The 21,922-nt window shown below is 44.2% G+C and overlaps 1 protein-coding gene and 1 long non-coding RNA gene across 2 annotated transcripts in view; one reads left to right on the top strand and one right to left on the bottom strand.

Moving 5' to 3' along the window:
• Susd6 (sushi domain containing 6) overlaps window positions 1–13,143 on the bottom strand; it is a 99,435-nt gene extending 86,292 nt beyond the window's left edge. The window contains exon 1 of the mRNA XM_003472382.5: window positions 12,961–13,143. The gene's annotated coding sequence lies outside the window, so the exon portion shown is untranslated. The remainder of the gene's footprint in view (window positions 1–12,960) is intronic.
• On the top strand, window positions 703–3,460 carry LOC134474202 (uncharacterized). Its single transcript, XR_010044871.1, has 2 exons — window positions 703–977; window positions 2,574–3,460. It is a non-coding gene; the product is annotated as an uncharacterized LOC134474202 (long non-coding RNA).
• Window positions 13,144–21,922: the final 8,779 nt, after the last annotated feature.

The raw sequence follows: 21,922 nt of genomic DNA on the forward strand, positions 1-21,922 counted from the left end.
GTAAAGGCTAAATCTTAGAAACAACCCAAATGCCCATCAACTGGATAAAAAAGATGCAATATTTCTATACAATGGAGTGTTACTCAGCTATAAAGAAGGATAAAGTTGAGGCTTTTATTAGTAAGTGGATGCAAATTGAGACCATACTTGTAAGTGAAATAAATCAAACTTGCATGTGTAAACTTCGTATTGTCTTTCTAGTGTAAAAAACTGAAGATCCAAAATCTACAATAGATATTATGAAAGGGGAAGAAACTGTTCAAAAGGAAAGACCAATGGGAATGGAGAAAGGAAAAAAAAGGAAAAAAATATATATATATATACATACACACACAAGGTAACTAAGATAAGTACACTTACTACTTTCTATTAGTTCAATGAAAAGATTTGTGTTTATATAGTTCGATCAATTCTTCATACTTATGTCTTATAATCTGAGCAACACCATTGAAGATAATAATATTTCACCATTGTTAATTTCCTATTTTCTTGTTTTCAAATTCTGTATCATTGTTTTTTCTCTTTTAAAAAAATTACATGGTGTAGTTGTAACGGGGGGAACAGCTTCACAGAGAAAGCAGCCTTGAAGGTTCTAAGAACTGAACCACAAGGGAAGTAGCACAAGGGAACTGCCACCTCCCAACCCAGGAGGATGCAAAAGAAAACAGAGCAGCGAGGAAACAAGCCCCACCTCAACCCACCACTCAGGATGCGGTCTATCTGCCCTGAAATTGGGGAAGGATGAGCTTCAAGGCCGGCCTTGGCCTCATCAAACACACTGACCCTCGTTAACCCTCTGCACAGACTGCAGGGCTCTGGCATCCTGCAGTCTGCAGCGCCGGCCAGTACTCTTGTACCGCCCCCTGCAACACTTCCAGGTTTGCCCTCGCCAACTCCAACAGAGCCAGCACAGACTTCAGACCACATGGGCGTCTGCTGTAATCCAATATCTGACCGACTGCTCTGCTTCACTTTCAGTAAGTTTTTAAAAACCTATTTATTAGTACATGCTTGTGATACATGACTACTTTTATTGTGGGTATGTGGTACACGTACTGACACATCTTCATTATTTTTCACATCACCTTCTCCCACTCTTCTCCCCTCCCTCGCCACCTCTTGGTCTCCTTCCCAGCTGCAATAGATCTCCTTGTTTCTTTTTGTATCTTTTGTTTTGCTCCTTAGTCATACTTTATATTTCTCATATGAAAGAAACCATGTTGTATTTAATTTTGTGTCTGACTTATTTCATTTACTGTTACGTTTTCAAGTATATCCATTTTCCTACAAGCACTCATATTTATCCTACATTTTCTGTGTCTATTCATCTGTTGATGGACATATAGGCTGCTTCCAAGATTAAGCTATTTTGAATTATGTGGACATTGTACTACAGTGATAAGAGTACACACATACCAATGTTTATAGCAACATGTCCATTAAATTTTAGGTAGATACAACTCCTCCTCAATTCAAGCACAGTCATAAGAATAACAGCTTATTTACTAAGCACTCGTTGTGTCTCAGACACCAGGTGAAGGCATGACACACCTCACCTCATTTAATCCTCAAAACCCACTGGGTATACGTTACACACTGCTATCCTCCACTTCCAGGGGGAGACACTGGCTCTTAAGTTTTAGCACAGAGACTTAGCCCTAGTAATGCACCATGACAGAAATCCCAAAAGGACAAGTGCAGGGGACAGCTGCTGATGGCAGGTTTTTGTTTTTTTGTTTTGTTTGTTTTTGAAAGCTGGGGATTGACCCAAGGGTTTGTTACCTGAGCTACATCCTCAACCCTTTATTCTTTCTTTCTTTCTTTTTTATTTTGAAACAGGTTCTTGATAAGTCACTACATTGCCTGGGCTGGGCTCAAACTTGCATTCCTCCTGCCCCAGGGTCCCAGAGTGCTAGGATAACAGATGTCTACCACCACACCCTGCTTAATATCACTTTTCCCCCAAACTGCTGTCTCGGTATCTTCTAGTTGTCAGGACTGTGCCTTCTATTTTAAATATTCCATCTCATTTGATTTTCATAACAATTCTATAAGGAGGCACCCTTAAATATAATTTTTAATAAATTATTTAAATTAACATCCGAACAATGAGAAACTCAAATGACACAAAAAGTTTAAGAAGTTACAGTTCTCTTTACTTTTGACCCAGTAATCATTAATCTTTTGGTAATTATCCTTCCAGTGATAGGTAATGTTAACACTTCCATTTTACAAATGATAAAACTGAGGAGCAAAGTGGTAAATCTGCTTCCAAGCACTGCTGTTGAGTGGCAGAGCTGAGGCTGAAACTAGGCCACTGACAGCAAAGCCTACTGCTTGCCACTTGCCTCCCACCAAGCACACAGCCCTAAAACTGTCCACTTCCACCACACACAGGAAACAGGAAACTGTCTGATGCACAGCCAGTCCTATTCCTCCATCCTCCCAGGTAAATGGGAAAAACTGTGTCCAAACACACCCTGGCACAACAGGAGCACCACTTCATATTCCTTCAGCTCTAAACTGCCTGGCACAAGGCAGGACCGCCACTTCTCACCTCTCACTGCCCACAGAGATCATCTTCATCTGTGAAAAAACAACAGCAGATAAAGAGAAGAGAAGCCTGGCCTACAGAAAATGCTGCAGTCCCCTGACAGAACAAAAAGGAAGGGAAGCACCACTAGGAACCTTCATAAACTCTGAGGCAAAGATAGCTTCCTTTTGCAAATGGCATTTCAGGTGGGCTCCACACTCAGCACTGCTGCTCCAGTCCGAACACACCTGCTGCAGGATGGTCAGATGAAGATCCAGACAATGCCTGACTCAGGGCAGCATGCAGGACTCTAATTACTTATAAGACCTTATACAATATAAGTTAAGTGCTATGCAAATAATTCTTTTCTTCTTGTTTAGGGAATAAGGACAAGAAAAATTTCTGCACATGTTATTCAGTACAGACACTACTTTTTCCCCAAAAATTATCAACCCAAGTCTGGTTAAATCCGTGGATTCAGAACCCAAAGTCCAGAGGGCCAACAGTTTTACATAAGATGACTGTAAAATGAAAACCCTTTTGTTGCTATTAATATGAATACTCAGTCTGCATATTAAACACAGAAAACTTACACCATCCTCAAGGTTTTGAAATCTATGAGAAAAGACTAAGCAAAACACTAGAGAACAATTTTTAAAATGCAAATAAAGTGTTAAACTGTGTGTTGCAAAAAATCCCTGTGGGTAGACAACTATATGGGAAGGTTGTCCAATACATAACTTGTTCAATTTGGGTGGGATACAGCTCAGTGATAAGAGTTCTTGCCTAACATGCACAAGGCCCTAGGTTCGATCCCCAGGGCCACCAAACAAACAAATAAACAAATAAATATTGTTCAATCATCAAATGAGTTCTAACGCTTTTTTTTTTTTTTTTTTTTTTTTTTTTTTGGTACCAGAGATCAAACTCCCCACCTCATGCTTGCCAGGCAGGTGTTTATGCTGCTGAACTAAACCCCCAGGCCTATAATGGTTTCTTCACTTGAAAAGCTCTTTACCTTGTCACCTAAATATCACCTTCCATTATCCCTCCTATTCAGATGACAACAGCACCAAAGACTCTGAAGTCAGGCTGCTGCTGCTCATGTGTCATCCTAGAAGAAAGAGCATGACAGTACCTGTGAAGAGCAGACCTTCTTTCAAAGATGGGCTTTTTAAAAAGCACACATAGGTCATGAACTGCAGCGACTCCCAACATCATATTTTATAATCCCGGAAGCAACAAAAAAACTGTTCAATTTTGGATAACAAAGAAATCAGTGACAAAGTCAGACACTCAGGCTAAGAGACTACTGGGCTCAATGGAATCCTCCAGTACCATCACAAATTAACTTTTGAGTATTCCCTTAGATTGCTGACTCCACATGGGCAAGTTCTGTGCCCTTTTTGTTCTTTGTACCATCTGTATGCCTAGCACCCAGCACAGGTATTCACATGTCAAACAAATGACTAGATCTACTGTACTTCCTTTTGGTTTCTTAAGAAACCATCTATCTGCCTCCTACCAGTCCAATGTCATAGCCCAACCAGATTATCAGCTCACAAATTATTATGACTTGAAGGTGCACGTAAAGGGGGAAAATACGGACCAGTGAACTCTCATGAAACCCAGAGCCTGTTTTTCTTGATATCCTGCTGTGTAATAAGCAAATTCCCCACAAGACTGAAACAAGGAGGTAGGTGGCCTTCCTACCACAGAGTTTCTATCTGGAGGCGGATGGGAGGTCAAGGATTGATAAACTTCTGATCAGCTGACATACCACTCTTAATGCTCTAGAAACATCTTGAGCTAATGCTAACATCTTAATAGATGTTATTGAAACAACAGTAGCCACCTCAACAAATCCCTGCTCACTGGCTTTCCAGGGCGAGGAAAGCCAGCCCATATGCCCTGTCTCCCTCCTGGAAGGGTAGAAACACATAGTTGGAAGTGTGTGTACAGTGAACAATACATGTGAGTGCGTGGCTGACTCCACCTAAAATAGGCCTTCTTCCCACAACTCTGAAGGATTTTAGTCTGGTAATAAGGTGGGGTGGGATGCAGTCAGGGTAGGGGGCAGAAGCAGTTCTCCCAGACAACTGATCCTCAATCATTAAACAATCCTATTCATCTGTGTTTACGTGGCTGACAACAACAGCCTCTTTGCTGCCCAGGAAAGGGAGACCCAAAGGAAGAAACAACAGAACACATCTGAGTTCTGGTGCATTCTCAAACTGTAAAGAAGCAAAGCAGAGATGAAAGAGACCCAGCCCACACATGAATGCCAGCTCTCTCTCTGGCAAACTGACCTTAAAGACTCATTCCCCTTTGTAATCTCAGTTTGACATGAAACCACAATTGCAGAAGGAACATGAGTTCATTCAGAACAACAGGAAGTAAGGACCTGCTAGACTCCCAGTCCTTCCCTGAGACCAGCCCAGAAAATGATTAACACTTCACTAGGCTTTTCATCACTCAGGCTATTGAGTGCTAAGCATCCATTTCTCATCTCATTTTTCTATAGAATGAGGAGGTAGCAAGTATGAGGGCACATGCCTGTCATCTTGGGATGACACTTGGGAAACTGAGACAGAAGGGTCCCAAGTTCGAGACCAGTCAAGATCCTGTCTCAAAAAAAGCAAAACAAACAAACAAAAACAGATGATTCCCAAAGTCTCATCCATCTAACTCTTAACATTTCATGAGCCTACATAGTCTCTCTTCACATACTCCGTTGTTGTACAAGGAGTTTTGGTACCATCCAGATACCTACAGTCAAGAATCTGAATCTTCAAGTTAAGTCTTTTAACCTCACCTCACTCTGTCTTTTAAAACTCCTAGGACTTGGAAACAGAATTTTCATTAACAAGGCAGGGCCAGAGTTCCAAATCCCAAAATTCCTGGCAGTCAATGTTAGCAGGAAAAACATCCAAAATGCATGTGTGTGTACATGTGTGCACACGTGCACTTATGTTACACATTCACACACACACAGGAGGGAACTTTCTGGTAGGACTACTCTTGGGCTTGATTCCTAATAGAGAAACACACAGAAGATAATCCCAACTTCCTTATTTTTGTCTATTTTGTCGGACTTAGTCCATCAAGGGATGTGCCCTATTCCACATTTCTCTAGATAAGAGTCATCTTGACTCTAATGAAATTATTAGGTGACCTGTATGTGTACTCTTTCAAGAGCTTTTAGTAAGGATCTAGAAGCAGAGAAAGCAAAATCAGCTATTGATCATAAATGGAACTCCAATTAGGGCAAGGGCGGAAGACATGCAGAGGCATTATTCCAGTAAGATGGCTGGCTCGATGTAAAACCACCCAGGGGCAGATCCTGCAAAGGAAATGGCATTCTCCCCTGGCTGCACCATCTGCTCCTTCTGGTGTCAGGCTGATCTGTATTTTTAACCCTGGGCGTAATCAAAGTCCACCTGTAAAAGCCCTGGGAAAGTTGTTATAAGGAGCCACACTTTCATCTGTGGCCACACTTTCACTGTACTCAGAGTCTCTTTCCCCACCCCACTTGCTCATTGGTCACCAGCCTAGCAGAAGCAAGTGCACAGAATCCTGGGGTGGAGTTTTTCACGAAGAAAGCTTCTGAAAACTATAAATTACATTTGATAAGGAAGGCTCCGTGAGCTGCACAGTAAAGTTCTCTCTATAAAACACAGTGTCAGGATTTAGAACTAAAGCTCCCCATTGAGAATTCTTCTTTTTTAAAGGAGGAGTACATATACATACACTGAGTTCAAGCACTAGTGCGTCTGCCCACTCTCATCAAAGTGTCAAGTCCTGTACCAAAGTTACAGAAACAAATGTTGAGCTTGGGGGTTGTGCGCCTGTTGTGTTTGGGTAGAGTATTTTTGTGATTCAGGGCAATATTCTCAACACCAAAGAACCAAGAGGCTTTGCTGTAACATCGTTCTTCCTTAAGCTGCATAACCAAAAGAACATTAACTCCAAAAGAGAAACATGAGAAATATCTCCATGCGAAATAAAAAATGTCCATAAAAACTTACATGAAGGTGCTCTTGGCAATATTATTCATAACCTAAATAATACAACAACCCAAATGTCCAGTCACTGATAAATGTAGTTCTACACAATGAAATGTTATTCAATAATAAAAAAGAATGAAGTATAGATATGTGCTACAAAATAAACATTATGCTAAGTAAACAAAGCCCGTCACTAATGACCATATTATGATTCCATTAACATGAAAGGTCCAAACAGGCAAGTACATAGAAAGGAAGTAGATCAGCAGTGACCTAGCGTTGGGCAAAGTGTTTGCTAATGGGATTCTTTTTGGGATGAAGGTAGCTGAAAACTGAATTGCCAGCACTGGTGGCACATGGCTGTAATCCTAGTACTCCACAAGCTGAGACAGGAGGGTTGACATGAGTTTGAGGGCAGCCTGGGCTAGTGAGTTCAAGGCCAGCCTAAACTACACAGTGAGACCCTGTTTCAAAATAAATAAATAGGATTATGGTGATGTTACTGAACTGTAAATACACTAAAATCTTTGCACTCAATATTTTAAATGAGTGAATTTTATGCTACGTAAATTATGCATCAACAAAGCCATTTTTTTAAACCAAATAACCAAAAATTTTTTTTAAAAACCCTTCTTTAGGCACACTTAGAAATAATCCACATACTTCTAAGTGAAATAAATCAGACTCACATTGTAAATATCATATTGTCTGCCTAGTGTAAGAAGCTAATAGAGTAAATAATGTACAAAACGTGCAATAGTGTGAAATGGGAAGAAACTGTTCAAAAGGAAAGAGAAACTGGCATGGAGAAAGGAGAAAACAATGAAAGGAAAAGAAAAATATATACATACATATATGATATTAAGATAGTTACACTACTTTCTCTTGGTTGAAAACGTTTGTGCGTATACTGTTTGATCAATTTTTCTTTTTTTTTTTTTTTTTTTACTGGTACCAGGGATCAAACTCACAACCATGTGCTTGCAAGGCAGGTGCTTATGCTGCTGAGCTAAATCCCCAGCCCCTGTTTGATCAATTTTTCATGCCAATATCTTGTAATCTAAGTAACTACTTTGAAGATAATAATATGCAATGTGATAACCATTGTTACTTTCCTATTATCTTGTTTTGAAAGTTTGTATTATTGTTTTTATGGTTTTTTTCTCTTTAAAATGAAAAAAGAAACAGTCCATATAGAGAAGGAAAAGATTTAAATCACAGCTCATCTATTTCACGCTACTGCGTGGAAAATATAGTATAATGCTAAGTGAAAAAAAGGAAAAATTGAATATACAGGGATCATCATTAAAGATGGAAAAAACAATACACAGAAAAGATGTTTGTGCTGGGCAACAGAATCATGGATTTTTTTTTTTTTTTTTACACTGAATCTCTCAAGCTTTCCATAATCTTATCCCACTGAATGGGCAACTTTGCAAAAGAATCCCCTCAGAGCCAGATTCAGGAGGCTGAGGCAGAAAGACTAACAGGAGATTAAGGTCTGCCTGAAACATACTGAAAAACCCCATCAAAAAAGACCAAAAAAAATTTCAAACTCAATCCTTCCTCAAATGGTCTGCTTATACTACCACAATTTAAAATGTAAAACAAGCAAAACCATCTTGTTCTCCTTTTCAAACCTCCACCCACTTAGTTTACGGAGATCAACTAAGAACAATCCAAAGAAGGAAGAATGGGATAAACAGCCTCCTATCCCATTCCCAGAAGCCAGTTTCACTTTACTGGCTTTGTGAGAGGCCAAAGTCTAGTCTAGCCAAAGAAAAGTTCAGCAAGGACAGTCTGCACAAAGGGCAGTCCACACTCAGCTCTTAAACTCCTGTGGGTAAGGGCAAGTCACTGCTGGCAGCCAGCTAGATCTGAAAAGATTCGAGACATGTTTTCTCTTCCTTAAAGAAAGAATGGTAAGAGGGAGAAGACTAGGAAAGAAACTATATTCATGTCATTTCTCTGAGGTTTTGTCTCTAATTGCCAACTGCCAAATAAAAGAACCCTGAATCATTTTTCACCACAGAACAGCCTCATCTGAGTAGTAAAGAACTATCAGTCACCACATCTGTAGTCTGTGAACCCACTGAGAATCATTACTGTCATCAGGAATCCCAGGCTAACCTTCCCAAGTCAAGCAACAGGCTCTGCATAAAAATACCTTGTGCCCGTGGGTGGGAAAGTATACATTAAGGTTTACCACTATCAGGTAATTTTCAGAGTCTACTAATACCAGCCACAGCAACAGGGGACTACATCTGTTTCTGCTCAAGAAAATGTTTCAGTAATATCCTGTTTCGGGAGTATGGCATGAATTCTTGGCCTTCAGCCTTCAGATGTTTCCAGGGTAGCGATTCTTCTCTATTGAGATGTTAAAAGCCAAGGAGGAAGAAGACATCACAGACAACACCAGTCTGTGAAACCAGGGTTAGTTCTCATTACAGCTGCTGCACTTCCTCCTGTCACCATATCCAGTATCCGAACAGAGACTCCACTGTCCCCTGGTCTTTACAGTAACATCCTTGGCCTCTGACAGCTTCAGTGACCCAGCTCTGTGGCACTTATAGGTCTATTAGCAAAGTGGAGACTTTCATACCCAGGTGAAGAGCAGGCATGACACAGCAAATGCAGGAGCCCTGCAGGTCTCTAGGCCCAAAACATTAAAAAGGACAGTCACAGACAGACACCAGCACACGAAGAAGGAAAAACACAGGTGCCTGCTAGAATTGTACTTTCTCACACAAAAGGTTTTCTACAGCAGCACTCAGGAACTTAACAATCATCCAAGCAACAATGGCCACAACCTTGAATGTGAGCCAGCATTCAGTGAGCAGATCTTGATGCTCAAGGACAATCAGCCCAAGGCTTTCCTGACTGGCTGCCTGCTTCCTGTGTCTCAGATGCATCTTAATGGCTTCAAGCACTCAACACAAAGCCTTCCAGCCCCGACCCCATTCCCATCAGCAGAGAAACAGCCTTCCCACATTACAGGCAGTATTTCTCATTGCTCTATTTTCCAAGTATCCTGTGATGTAGCAACATAACTGAAGGTCATGAATTTTTAAAAGACCATCCCACTAAATGTACCTTCTCACTATAACAGGCTATGTGGATGCTAGGGTTTGAAAAGTTCATGTGTTGGAAACTTAATCCTCAAACACCTATGTTAATATTCTTCAGAGATGGGACTGGCAGGTGGAGGTTCTGGTAAACAGGATTAAATGAGTTCATGAAGGTAGAGCCCTCATGATGGCATCAGTGGCTTTACAGGAGGAAGGAGAACTGACCACATGACTATATGATGAACTACCACATGACCATATGATGCCCAGTACCATGTTATGATACATGGAGGATGCAGGACCAAGCCTCTTGGACATACAGCCTCCAAAACTAAGCCAAATTAACTTACACAGACATCATTTTGAAGAGTCTCTTGTCACATATGCATTTGTCGGAGTACTTATCCTCAACCCAACTGTCCTAACTCAACACTCAGTCTGCAACAGAGCAATGTCTGCTTTCAAAGCCACAGGATTCCTGCCTCTGATTTGCTCCTTATCATCTTCCCACTGCTTGCAGGAATGCACCCCAAACAAGAATTCCTTAGAATCCAGACACAGAAAGAAAATGAATTCTGCCTGTCAACATCAGCTAGGAAACTGCCCATCAACTCAGGAGCTCAATAAAATGCTTCGTGCACTGCAGTTATGCAACCAGCCCGTGGATCTGCAAGTGGGCTTTATGGCCCTGCCACTGCTCCTGTGTATTGTCCCTTGGTAAATGGGGAACTAGAGGGCAAAGACAAGCACTTGTGCTCTTTGGCCTTCTCTCACTACTTCATTCTCCCACTATATTTCTTTTGGTTCTGAAAAGGGGACAACAGTGTTCTTCCTCATTGACTTTTTTTTTGGGGGGGGGGTCTTTGTGAGACAGGGTCTCACTAATGCAGTTCAGGCTAGGATTGAGCTCACTTTGTAGCCTGGGCTGTCCTCGAACTTACAATGATCCTCCTCCTCCTCTCTCAGCCTCCCCACCCCCACCCCCAGTGCTGGGATTACAGGCATAAGCCAACTACATCCGGCTCTCATTGATTTTTTTTTTTTTTTGTCTTTTTCCTTTTTATTGGTACCAGGGATCGAACTCACAACTGCCTGCTTGCAAGGCAGGCGCTTATGCCGCTGAGCTAAATCCCCACTATTCTCCGAGCCCACAAGACACCCTACCAGCAGTAACCAGGAGTTGTCAGATGTAAGAATAAGGCAAGAGAGCACAAGGAAGCGTTTGAAACAAAACGCAAGTTTTCATCTGGGGGACACAAGAATCAAGGGGATGAAAAAATGCTTAATAGCAATAGACTTTGAAAGAAATCTTAACTTCTAGGAGTCAGATGAATTATTATCTTTGGAGGGTGCCTGTTATATGTGTGTGGAGAGCAAGGAGGGCAGCAGGCACTGTTGCCCCAGCAACAGCAAAGGAGGAAATCCCCTGCCAGGAGAGGCACATTACATAAGAGCAGTTCAATGGCCACACTGTGGAGACTGGCCAAGAAACCAGGCAAAGTGCTGAGGTCTCATCACTTGCCAGTCTGCACCTATAACACCTCATCCTACCTGTCTTCCTCCTTCAATGGGCCCAAGTGCTGGGCTTTGCGAAGGCAAGCCTCAGCAAGTAAGAGAAATTGTACTATCTGACAAATGAGTTTGCACTCACGTTTTTTAAAAACTGAGTGCTCAGAGCCTGGTCTTGATCAGTAGTAGTAGGTGTGGATTTGTTTCGTACTCTATCTGTAAAAGGTATCCAAAAAGATACAGAAACACCATCTCCAGGCTTCAAACCAATAATACTCTCTTCTGTTTAACTTACTGGGCAAAGTTCCTTAAGTAACAAAAGGCCCCCAGTGAAAGCTAACAAGATAAACCAAAGTAAACTGACTTTGTGGGCTCCATGAAAAAGACAGCTCAGCTCTGCCATTCACTGCAGTGTCACAAGTGATAGACATATACTCTGTATCACACAAATACTTGTGAGCTAAATGAAAAAATGAGTAAGTGTTCTACAGACATACAAACATAAACCAGGAGCAGTATCTACCTCAAAAGTTTGTTGGTTACCAAATGAGATCAAATAGTAAATTGCTACACAAAGCTTTGTACACAGGCCTTAAGAACTCTTCCACATTATTGGTATTATCATTGCTTTATCAAATTACTGCTTTTCTGAAGTGCAGAAATACCTCCACTAACTCTGAGAAAATGTTCATTTCTGGTTGAATATGCATCTAACTAAAAATGCAAAGCTCAGATAACTCAGAAGTCTGTGCCAAGGGCATGTCTCTACTAGCCTCCACTAGATGGTGACAATTTGGGTGTGGAATTCCCAAAACAAAAAAACGTGTGCATCATTCATATATACTTTTTTAGACAAAAGGATTTAAACAGAAAGAAACAAATTAAATTATTGTGATGGGTGGAAAGACACTCTATGCTCTGGATCTAAAAAAGTAGTAAATACCTAAGTTTAACTGCACTGGGTATATCTTTCTGAACCTTTGTAGAGAACACACACAACCCCAATTAGCAAGATCAACAAAGCCCAGCAGCACTCTGCCCGCCAAAGAGAAAATTCTGTGGCTACCACAGCATTATTCCTCCGTTGGAGATAAGAACTTTTTCTCACCAAAGACTGGATTTTGAGGCTTCTTTTTCCCTGGCTTACACCTTCCCTAAACCACCTGCCCCTCCCAATCCCGTTAGAGGCAACTTTTTCCACTTCAGCAGCCACAGAGCCACAACGTGCGAAAAGTCACTTCCTAATATTTGGGGTCTCTAAAACCCAAGCGTAAAGAAGTCTCTAAATGTATATAGAAACATAAAAAACAGGAAGTGGTTTCAGTGCGTTCCAGCCCAGATAATAAAAGTTTTCGAGATTAAAGACCAGACAAGGGGCGAGGGTTCCAGACGGCTCCCGCACACGCACAGGCGGCTCGCAGGCTTCCTCAGGAAATCCACCTCCGCTCCACCAGCCCCGCCAGCGCGGGACCGGCAGCTCTCTCGGCTCGAGAGAGAAAGAGGGCCTCTGCCCGCCCGTCCGCACCGACCCAACTAGGCTGCCGGGCCCCCAGCGCGGGGCACCCAGTCCCCAAGCCGCCGGCCAGACATCCGGAGGCCCTGGTGTCAGCTCCCACCGCCGCCCCACGGTCCCCGGGCCGGGCGACAACAACGAGGGGTTCGGGAGCCGGGCGGCCGGTGCTAGCGGGCTGGCGCGAGGGCAGCCGACAAGGCTCGGCCCGCGTCCCTCCTGGGCAGTGCGCACCGGCCAGCACTCCTGACAGCCGGCTGGCAGCGGCAGTAACACAATGCCGTCCGGCCGGCCCCGGCCCCGGCCCCGGCCCCGGCCCCGATGACAACTTACCCGGGAGCGGTGCGGAGACCTCCGGGAGGGGGGCGCTCGCGGCTTCCGCGCCACAGATCCGCTCCGTCGCTGCGCGCACCCGAAGCCCTCTCGAGTCTAGGCGAGGCTCCGCGTGCCCTTGTCTGGCTGACGCTGGCCGGCGCTGCGGGAAGACAAGAAGGCGGCGGCAGGCGGGAGCAAGGGAGGTGACTAGGCGGTCGCTGGGTTCGGAGAATGGAACGCACAGTGGTGGCGGTGCCGGCGTCACTGGCCCAGCTGTACCGCGCGGGCGGGGCTAGGCCCCGCGCAGTGGGGAGGAGAAAGGGCGGGAGGGGCGGGGCCAGCACGCACGCAACAAGCGCGGGCGTCACGCCGCCGTGCCCGCCAGCTGGAAGGCCCCGCGCGCACGCGCCGCTGGCCCAACCCGTCGCCCCGCGGGAGGTGCGAAGGCCAGTGTGGGGGTGCGTTAAAGGGACAGTAGCGCTGACTGCTCTGGAGTGATAGCGCCGTGGTAATGGGACTGGGCTGTTTGCAATGCGCTCTGCAGTTCTTGTACTGTGGTTATTATTTAGATATCATTTGAGTTATATTATTATAATTGGTGGATTGCTCTCTGTTTACAAGGCTCTTTTACGCACAATGCCTTGCTAGCTGGCCTGACCCATCTTTGAAGCAGGTCATTAGCTCCCTGTCCAGCAGTGCTCCTTAAACTACGACGCTTAGCTTACCAACCTCAGACTGCCCCCCAGGGGTGGGTGGATTCAGAAATGCAGTTCTGGAGCCTCAGCTCCAGCTATTTTGATTCGGTCTGCTTCGAGGAATACCCGTTTTGAGAAGCGCCAACAAGAGATTTTTCAGCATACTTAAGAGCTCAGGACTACCGGTCACGGTTGAGAAGACAGAGGAGGGAGGGGCCGAGGGCTGACAGGCCTGAGCTCCTAGCTTTGCTCCCCTCCTGAGTCATACGTCCTCTTTGCAGCACACTCTTGTAAGCAGTCTGTGCAATGCACTGCTATCTCATTTTTTGGTGACCTTCACCAAATGTGAAGGTGTGCCCTCGGCTAATGTGTTACAAGACTTGTGTCTCCTTGATGGTAAAAAAAAAAATATATGGCTTTTTATCTTTGTGCCCCTGGCCCTGGAACCTTATGTCATTACGAGTTGAGGCACTCTGACCTGAAATTTAGCTAAGGAGGCTGCATTTGAATCCATGCACTACTCTTTCTGCCATATGTCTCTGCTGCAGTTTGAGTTCCACAGGCCTGTTTTCCCAGGTGCCCTCCCCCGCCCCCACGCCCAGGTACCAGGGATTGAATGCATAATTTCATGCTCATTCCCTCTACCACTGAGTTATACTCCCAACTCAGTTTTTTTTCTTTTGCTTAATGACTTTTGGACAGATACACTTCCCTCAGGCCCTTCACCAGGCCTAGTTCTAGAAGGCTTTCAGGAAAATCGCTGTGAATTAACAGGACACATCCTTGAAGTAGCTCAAACAAGACAAGCAGAGTGCCCCCGCCAAAGCGCTCACACCTGCTCTGCTTCACAGCAACTTGTTACTACCTTTTCCATAAGCCAAGCTCTTGTTCTGCTATCTTTTTTCCAGTTCCTCCCTGGAAAAGATGGACACTGCTCCCTGCTCATTTCCCCACTACAGGAGGATTACACTGCTCAGACCAGTAGGGGGTTGAGAAGCAAACATTGGAATTCCCTGGGACTGCAGCAGAGTTTAGCAAAACCTATGACCTGGGCTGGAGCACTCATGGCTCAGCAAGGGGACAAACAAGGGAAAAGGGTGGAGGAATTGGAGGCAGTGAATGAAAGAAAAGGGGAAAGAGGGCAAGAGCAGGTATCCATGTGATGTGCAGGTCAATCTACATGGCTGTGACCACAGTCTGGCCACTAACAGGTGGCATCATGTGGGATCCACCATCTCTCATATTGTCAAGTGGCTTCCAGGACCCAGCACATATCTATCAATCACTACATAAAATCCTTCCCTAGAGCGCCAGTGTCCACAGAATGAAACCACACTCACCAGCAAGGACCATGTCCAGTACTGTCCACAATCTGCTCCCCACCAAAGACAACAAAAAAGCCAGGCATGATGGTGTATGCCTATTCCCAGCACTCAGGGGGTTGAGATAGGACAATTACAAGTTTGAGGCCAGTCTGGGCTACATAGTTCAAGGCAAGCCTGAACTATGTAGTAATACCCTGTCTCAGCAAACAAATATATATATATATATATATATATATATATATATACATAAAATCTGTCCCACATCCTCCCCTCCTGCCACACACCCCCTTCTCTCCAGCCTCCCCACACCACCTGCTCTTAAAAAGCCACTATTGTCACTATTGTCTTGGAGCCTGTGCCCAGCTGTTAATGCCATTTGGAACACCCTCCCTACTTACCCTTTGCAACCTTTCCAGAGCTGCTTCTTTTGGGGCACTTTTAGTTGAGCCTCAATTCAGTGTTCATTTCTTTCTCTTTCTCTTCCTCTTTCCTTTTCTCTCTCCACCCCACCCCCATTGCTCATTTAATGACGTACCATTTACAGCTGAGACGTGCTGATTGGATTTACAGCCCATCTTTTTTTTTTTTTTGTACGGTTTGGACACCTTTTCTATAGACCCTCAATGCCTTTTTTTGTACAGGGCACCTGTTTATATACTACTGTAATTTTTGCTGATTGTACTTTACAGTACAGTATATGTTCTGTTATACAACACAGTACTGCATGTGAGTTATGCAAATAAAAGCAAAATTACCAAGTTGGAGTTTCTTTTGACCATTTCTTTGTTCTGAATATTGTAGTGTACATACAGTACTATACACAGTAGTGGCAGAAACAGAAGTAATTGAACAAGGAATGTATACAGTGTACACGTTTTCTTCTTCTTCTCTTTTCTGCCCTTCTCCTCCTTCTTCTTTTGGATATCAGGCTGTGCTTGAACTCAGGGCAATCCTCCTGCCTCAGCCTCCCAGAATGTTAGGATTACAGGCATGTGTCATGACACCTGGACAGTTTTGTGTTAACACCAGAACTAATTTTTTATTTTCATGTATTTATTTAGATCTTACCATAGTGAAAAGGATTTAAAATGGCTCTTCCAGCTACTACAGTATTCCTAGGTCCGTTCAGATTTCCAATACAAATTTGCTTTGTTTTCATTGTTTTTCTTTCGCTGTCATAGTGCTAGAAATGAAATCCAGGGCCCACAAGCATTCGTAGCAAGTACTCTACCACAAGGATACCCCCCAACCCCAGTACACATCTTGAGACCACAACACTGGGCACTAGAAAAATGCCTGCAGGGTGAGACTAGTCCCAGTTAATGGCAAGTAAGGAACCACCTTTCCCAATTTGCCTGAGACTAAGGAGGCTCCTGTGGCATGGAACTCCCATTGCCGAAACTAGGACAGCCCTGGGCAAAGCACAGCGAGTTGGTCCTTCCAGTGGGAACTCAGGAAACAGGTTTCTTCCTGGGGCTCTTCCTTCCTGGGAATCTAACAAGGCATATACGTGTGCCTCTACTACTTACAGGGCAGGAGAGTGGGGCTTAGCTCCCTGAAAATGAGGGAGACAGGAGGTTCAGAATAATGTGTGGTATCTGTTGCTATGGTTATTACATGAAATAGCAGGCACAGCAGTTACCCTCGTATTTATAGAGTGCCTACTGTGTGCTAAGTGTTTGGTGGGACTTTATCCCTGTGACCTCTAATTTTGGCAACACTCCTCCAAGTAAAATGTCCATGTTACAGGGAGATGTTTTCAACTCATCAAGAATCACACAGCAGGTATGTTGCAAAACCAGAGTTAATTCTTGTTGCCTGTTCCAAAGGTCACACTTTTCCAAATAAACCATGTGGCCCCTCCTACTCCTGGCAAAAAATAGCAAGAATGACTCAAGCCCTTCTGTATCTCAGTCTTTGTAGAAGTGCTTTTCAGTACACCAGCTCACTTTGTCCACCAGTCCCATGACATGAAGCTGCATTTTTAATCCTGAATTTTGCCTTTCAGGAGGTTGAGGCACTCAGGAACTAACTGGTTTGTCTGATCTCCCATAGAAACTAGCATAGATTTCATGTTTCAAATCTGCATTCCTTGGACAGCCTTCAAGCCTGTGACCTCAGGGAGTTGAAGGATTCCATCATTCTCCCCCTCTCACTGCAAGTCAGAGTCCAACCTAGGAGGGTGGAGTGAGGTGGGGATCAGCCCGCCTGAAGCTTAGGGGCAGCTCCCCCTGCCAAGGAAGAAGATCCTCAGCTCCAGTAGTTATCTGGCTATGTGAGCTGGGAGGATCACAGGAGCACCACTCCTTACAACCTGTTGGGAACCTGCCACAGCCAGGTTTGGTGGTCCAGTCCCCACAGGCCACTGATGCAAGAGGGCTTTACAGAGATTAGAGGTCAAAACTCAGACTGGGACTTCCTAGACCAGCAACCAGGAGTGCCTGCTCACCCCAACTCTGACCCCAGGCCTAGAAAATATGCACTGCAGTCCAACTGCTCAGGACACTGAGGCAAAAGATTGCTTGAGTTCAACAAGTGTGGGGAAGAGGGCAATCCACACCTTCTTGCTTTTCTGAAGCCCTGAAAGCTTTGACATATTTATCCTCAGCACAGACCAGGTGGGCTGGGCGGTGCCTGTCCTGCTCTTCATACAGAAAAAGGCAAAACAAAAGAGGAACGAACATCTGCTATGTTCCTGGGTGCTAAACCAGTAACAGGAAATGACAGATACTCCCCATACCCAAACACACACCCAGGGGCCAGGGAGCCTAATTAGCTGGCCCGGGAGTGGGGCAGGGCTCTGGGAGACCCCTGGCATGACAGAAGAAGGGGTTAGGAGGAGCCTGAGGGCTTTCTAGGTGCAGCCCCCAACAGAACCCAGCCATGCTGTACCCCCATCCTGCCTTTCCTTAGTGACTATCTTCCCTCAGAGATGTCCTGATGGCTTGTTTTCCCATGATTAATGGTGAGAAGAGAGGGCTTTACACTTGGCCTTGTTAATTCTGAGCAGCCAGGGAATGAGGAATGGGATGGGCTCCTCCATCAGTCGGTCAGGGAGGAACGGGCACGGCATAAGACTCTGAAATCCACCACAGAAGGGCTCCAGGATCTGTGGCCTAGCCAGTAGGGGCAAGGTCACCCTTTGGCTGGTCACTCTGGCCACTCAGGATATTTTAAAGGTGCAACTTGACCCTCAGGAATGTCAATCAACTCTCTCTCTCTCAAAAACATCCATACTTAATAATTATGTACTGGCTTCCACGTATTGCGCTAGTGACTACATACATAATCTCACTAAATTCTTGTAATAATCTCTGAAATAGATATTAGTATTATTACTTCCATTTTGCAGCCTAGGAAACTGAGGTATTAACAAGGTTCAAGATGCCTATAGTTCCAGTTGCTCAGGACGCTGAGGCAAAAAGATTGCTTGAGTCCAGGAATTCAGGGCCAGCTGGTACAACATAGAAAGATCCTGTCTCCTAAAAAAAAAGCTAAGATCCAGCCTACAGTTATTAAGTAGCAAGGCCAGCACTTCCTGCCTCTTAGAGAATACAGCTATGATTTGCACTGCAAAAGCAAATGTGATTTTTAATAGGGACTATGGTAGGTTACCTGTAGGCGTATGCTGGAGCTAACCCTATTGCCTCTCAAGAAGTAATGTCAATTAGGTACGGTGGCACATACCTGTAATTCCAGCCACTTGGGAGTTTCAGGCAGGAGGATCACAAATTCAAGGTCAGCCTGGGTAACTTATTGATTTCCTGTCTCAAAGTAAAAAAAATAAAAGGCACTGGGGGAAGTAGAGCACATGCCTAGAATGTAAAAGTTCCTGATTCAATCCCTAGCACTGCAAATAATAATAATAAGTAATAAAATAACCAGGGGTCACAATACATGCCTGTAATTCCAGAACTCTGGTAGGCTGAGGCAGGAAGATTGTACAGTCAAGCCCAACTTGGGTGATTTAGTGACTTTGTGAAACCCTATTTAAACATTTTAAACTTTAAATAGAATAAAATAAATAAAATTACTGAGAGCTTTGCAAACTGGTTTTAAAGATAATTTTTATTAAAAATAAAATTATATGTAAAACTAAATTATAATTTTAAAGTAATGCTTAAAACATAGCACTTCCCGGTCTTATGACATTGTACTTTTTATCTGTGTTTATGTACATATGTTACATCTATAAGGTAGGAATCCTGCATACAATAACTACTTAGAGTCTCTATCCAGTTTACATTTAGTGACATCACACTGATAACCTGAAGTAAGAGAGTAGAAGGATCTACACCACAGAAGCTGGTATATGCTATAAATCAGCCCCCACCCAGAACAAGTTGTTAAGTATTTACAAAGGAAACAGAAAACATTTACAATTGAAAAACTCAAGGCTTCTAGCGCAGGTATCTGCTGAAGCCAAAGGTAAGAATAATGGAAAAGACTTAGCCAGCGCGGGGGTTGGGGCTGGCTATACTTGCAGCAGCAAAGCCAGTGGGGTGTGTGTGGGCAGGGAGCAGGTGGGTTACCTGTAGGAGGCAGCTAGACCCCAGACACCAGGTGTAGCAGCAAATGGCCCCAACCAGTATATTGTTTCTTAGTTGCTTAGGAAATAGTTCCTCTTTGTAGTTCCAGTTGCTTCTGTCTCCTAGAAACAGCTGGTCACTATGATGCATATTTTAAGAACCAATCAAAGACAACCAAGTACTATACCTCTGTACCCCTCTTTTTACAAACCCATAAAAATCTCCCGCCTTGGGTCTTCGAGGCCTAACATTTTGAGGAACAATTGGTCCCTGTCAGTGCCACCGGATGTTAAATAAATCTGCTTCCAAGTTCTGAGTGTCATTTTGGTGTTTCTGCTTGCCATAGCATCTGATGTGTCAGCTGGGAAGACTGACCATGTTGGCCAAGAAGACTGACTATGCTGACCTCTTTGGTCACCAGTCATGGTCCTCACAGATGTATGAGGACCTCTCCAAGTCCCAATAGGAAGGCATACTCTCAAGATTTTTTGAGTCCTCTTAGAGGGCTGGAGGAAGATTTCTGGCTCTCCACTTGAGTAGTTCACATTGGACCCCAAAGGGAGGAAGACACAGTCTACCTGTCTGCCAGCTTTCCTGCCTGCCTGATTCTGGTAAGACCCCTGGGGGCATCTCAGTTGGTCTGTCAGTCTTGCGCAACTCCAGCAGAAGGGGAATCTGATGAACTCTGGTTAGTCAGGACCACCCTCAAGGGAAGGAATTTGAAATGTTTGTCCTCTGAGTACCTGTTGAATGAATGTGTGAATGGAATGGACAGCTGCTCCACTGGGGCACCAAGACTGGGAAACACAGGTTGTGATGGCTAATTGGGCCCTCACCTGTGATTCTATGGTGATTGACATATGGCATAACGGGCCTTGCACTCTCCTTAGCTATGTCATGCATTAAGTTCCCATGAGGGGCGTAGCCAGGCAGGCACCTTAATGGTCTCTCTCTAAGGGACACTCACCCTTTGTCTGTTGTGTCATCATTCAGGGGTACAAAATACACATGTAGGAAGTCAGAGATCAGAACTAATTAGTCAAAACCCAAAGTCTCTGACTGCAGGAAAATGGGCTTTTCTGAAATTATGGAATTTAAAAGGAAACCAAACCACTCAAAGAGAAAAAAAAAAAAAAAAGCCAGAGATTTAGTTCAGTGGCATAACACTTGCCTGGCAAGCATGAGGTCATGAGTTTGATTCTCAGTACAAAACAAAAAAAGCCTATTTTTCTTGAGAATTCTGCCTTGGCACCCTCATTGGCCACCACTGCCTATAGCTTTACTCCATGCTCCTGATTTATCTACTTCCAGCCAATTGAACTGGCTCTAGATAGCCATTGCCTGCATTCAGTCATAGCGGCCCTCTGCCTGAACCTTCTATTTCACAGCTATGCCTATTCTGGTCAGGTGGTGTCATAGTTACTTTTTACTCCTTGCTGGAATAAAATACCCAACACCCAAAGTGAATGAAGTAAAGATTTATTTTCTTACAGTTCTTAGAGGTTCCAGTCCATACTCAGTTGGCTCCAAGGCAGGGTGACATGGCAGGGCTGCAGTTCATGACAGCTGCAAACTGTAAGGCATGAACCAGCAAAAGAGAGAGACACACCTTCTTCCTGCTGTTACATCTTATCCTGGTTCCATCTCTCGGCGGGTGTGGCACTAACACCACCAATCTGAGCACTAGACAATGAACCAATCACAAGTGCTAGATTTGGTTGAGTTCATAATGAGGCTTAGGGGCCACTGACATAAGCCATGACAGATGGTGTCATCTAACATCCACCCAATATGACTGTCAGCAGTTCCTTCTGAGTTCCACATTTTGACTGAGGAAAAACTGGACTATCAGCCCTGACGAATGAATTGCCATTGCCTTTCCAAAGGTTACTCTGCCTAGAAACAACCCAGTTGAGTACTTTTCAAAGACATCAAAAAGGGAGGCAAAAGACCCATCAACCACTGTTATCTAGAAATCTGATAAAAGAAAAGCACCTGATGGTCTAAGAAAATCCAGGCTGATAGAAGACCACACCCTCTGGCTATGATTTATAAGGGCTATGACACAAGAAATAAATGCCCCCTCCATCTGTGAGACACAAAGAAATCTGACTGTCCAGGCCCAGTTCAACCTGAACCTCTCCTCATCCTGTCGGGCCTGGATGGATAAGAAAGACCAAGCTCTATCAAACTGAGCCCCTCAGAGTTCACAGTCATTGCAAAAGTTGAGGACAAACTTGTGATTTTCCTGGTAGACAATGAAACAGAATGCTCAGCCTTGAAAAGTTCCCTCCATCAAAAAGTTACCATCACCAGGGCAGGTGGGACTTTTGCCTCTTTCCCCTTCTGCTAGGCACAACCTGGCAGCCTAGGAGAACATTTCACCAAACATGAATTCCTGTGTAAGCCAGTCCCCATTCCACCTCTGGGA

The sequence above is a fragment of the Cavia porcellus genome, unplaced genomic scaffold, assembly GCF_034190915.1.
Source record: "Cavia porcellus strain 051 isolate PalLab524CR breed Dunkin Hartley unplaced genomic scaffold, mCavPor4.1 scaffold_31, whole genome shotgun sequence".
NCBI classification, from domain to species: Eukaryota; Metazoa; Chordata; class Mammalia; order Rodentia; family Caviidae; genus Cavia; species Cavia porcellus.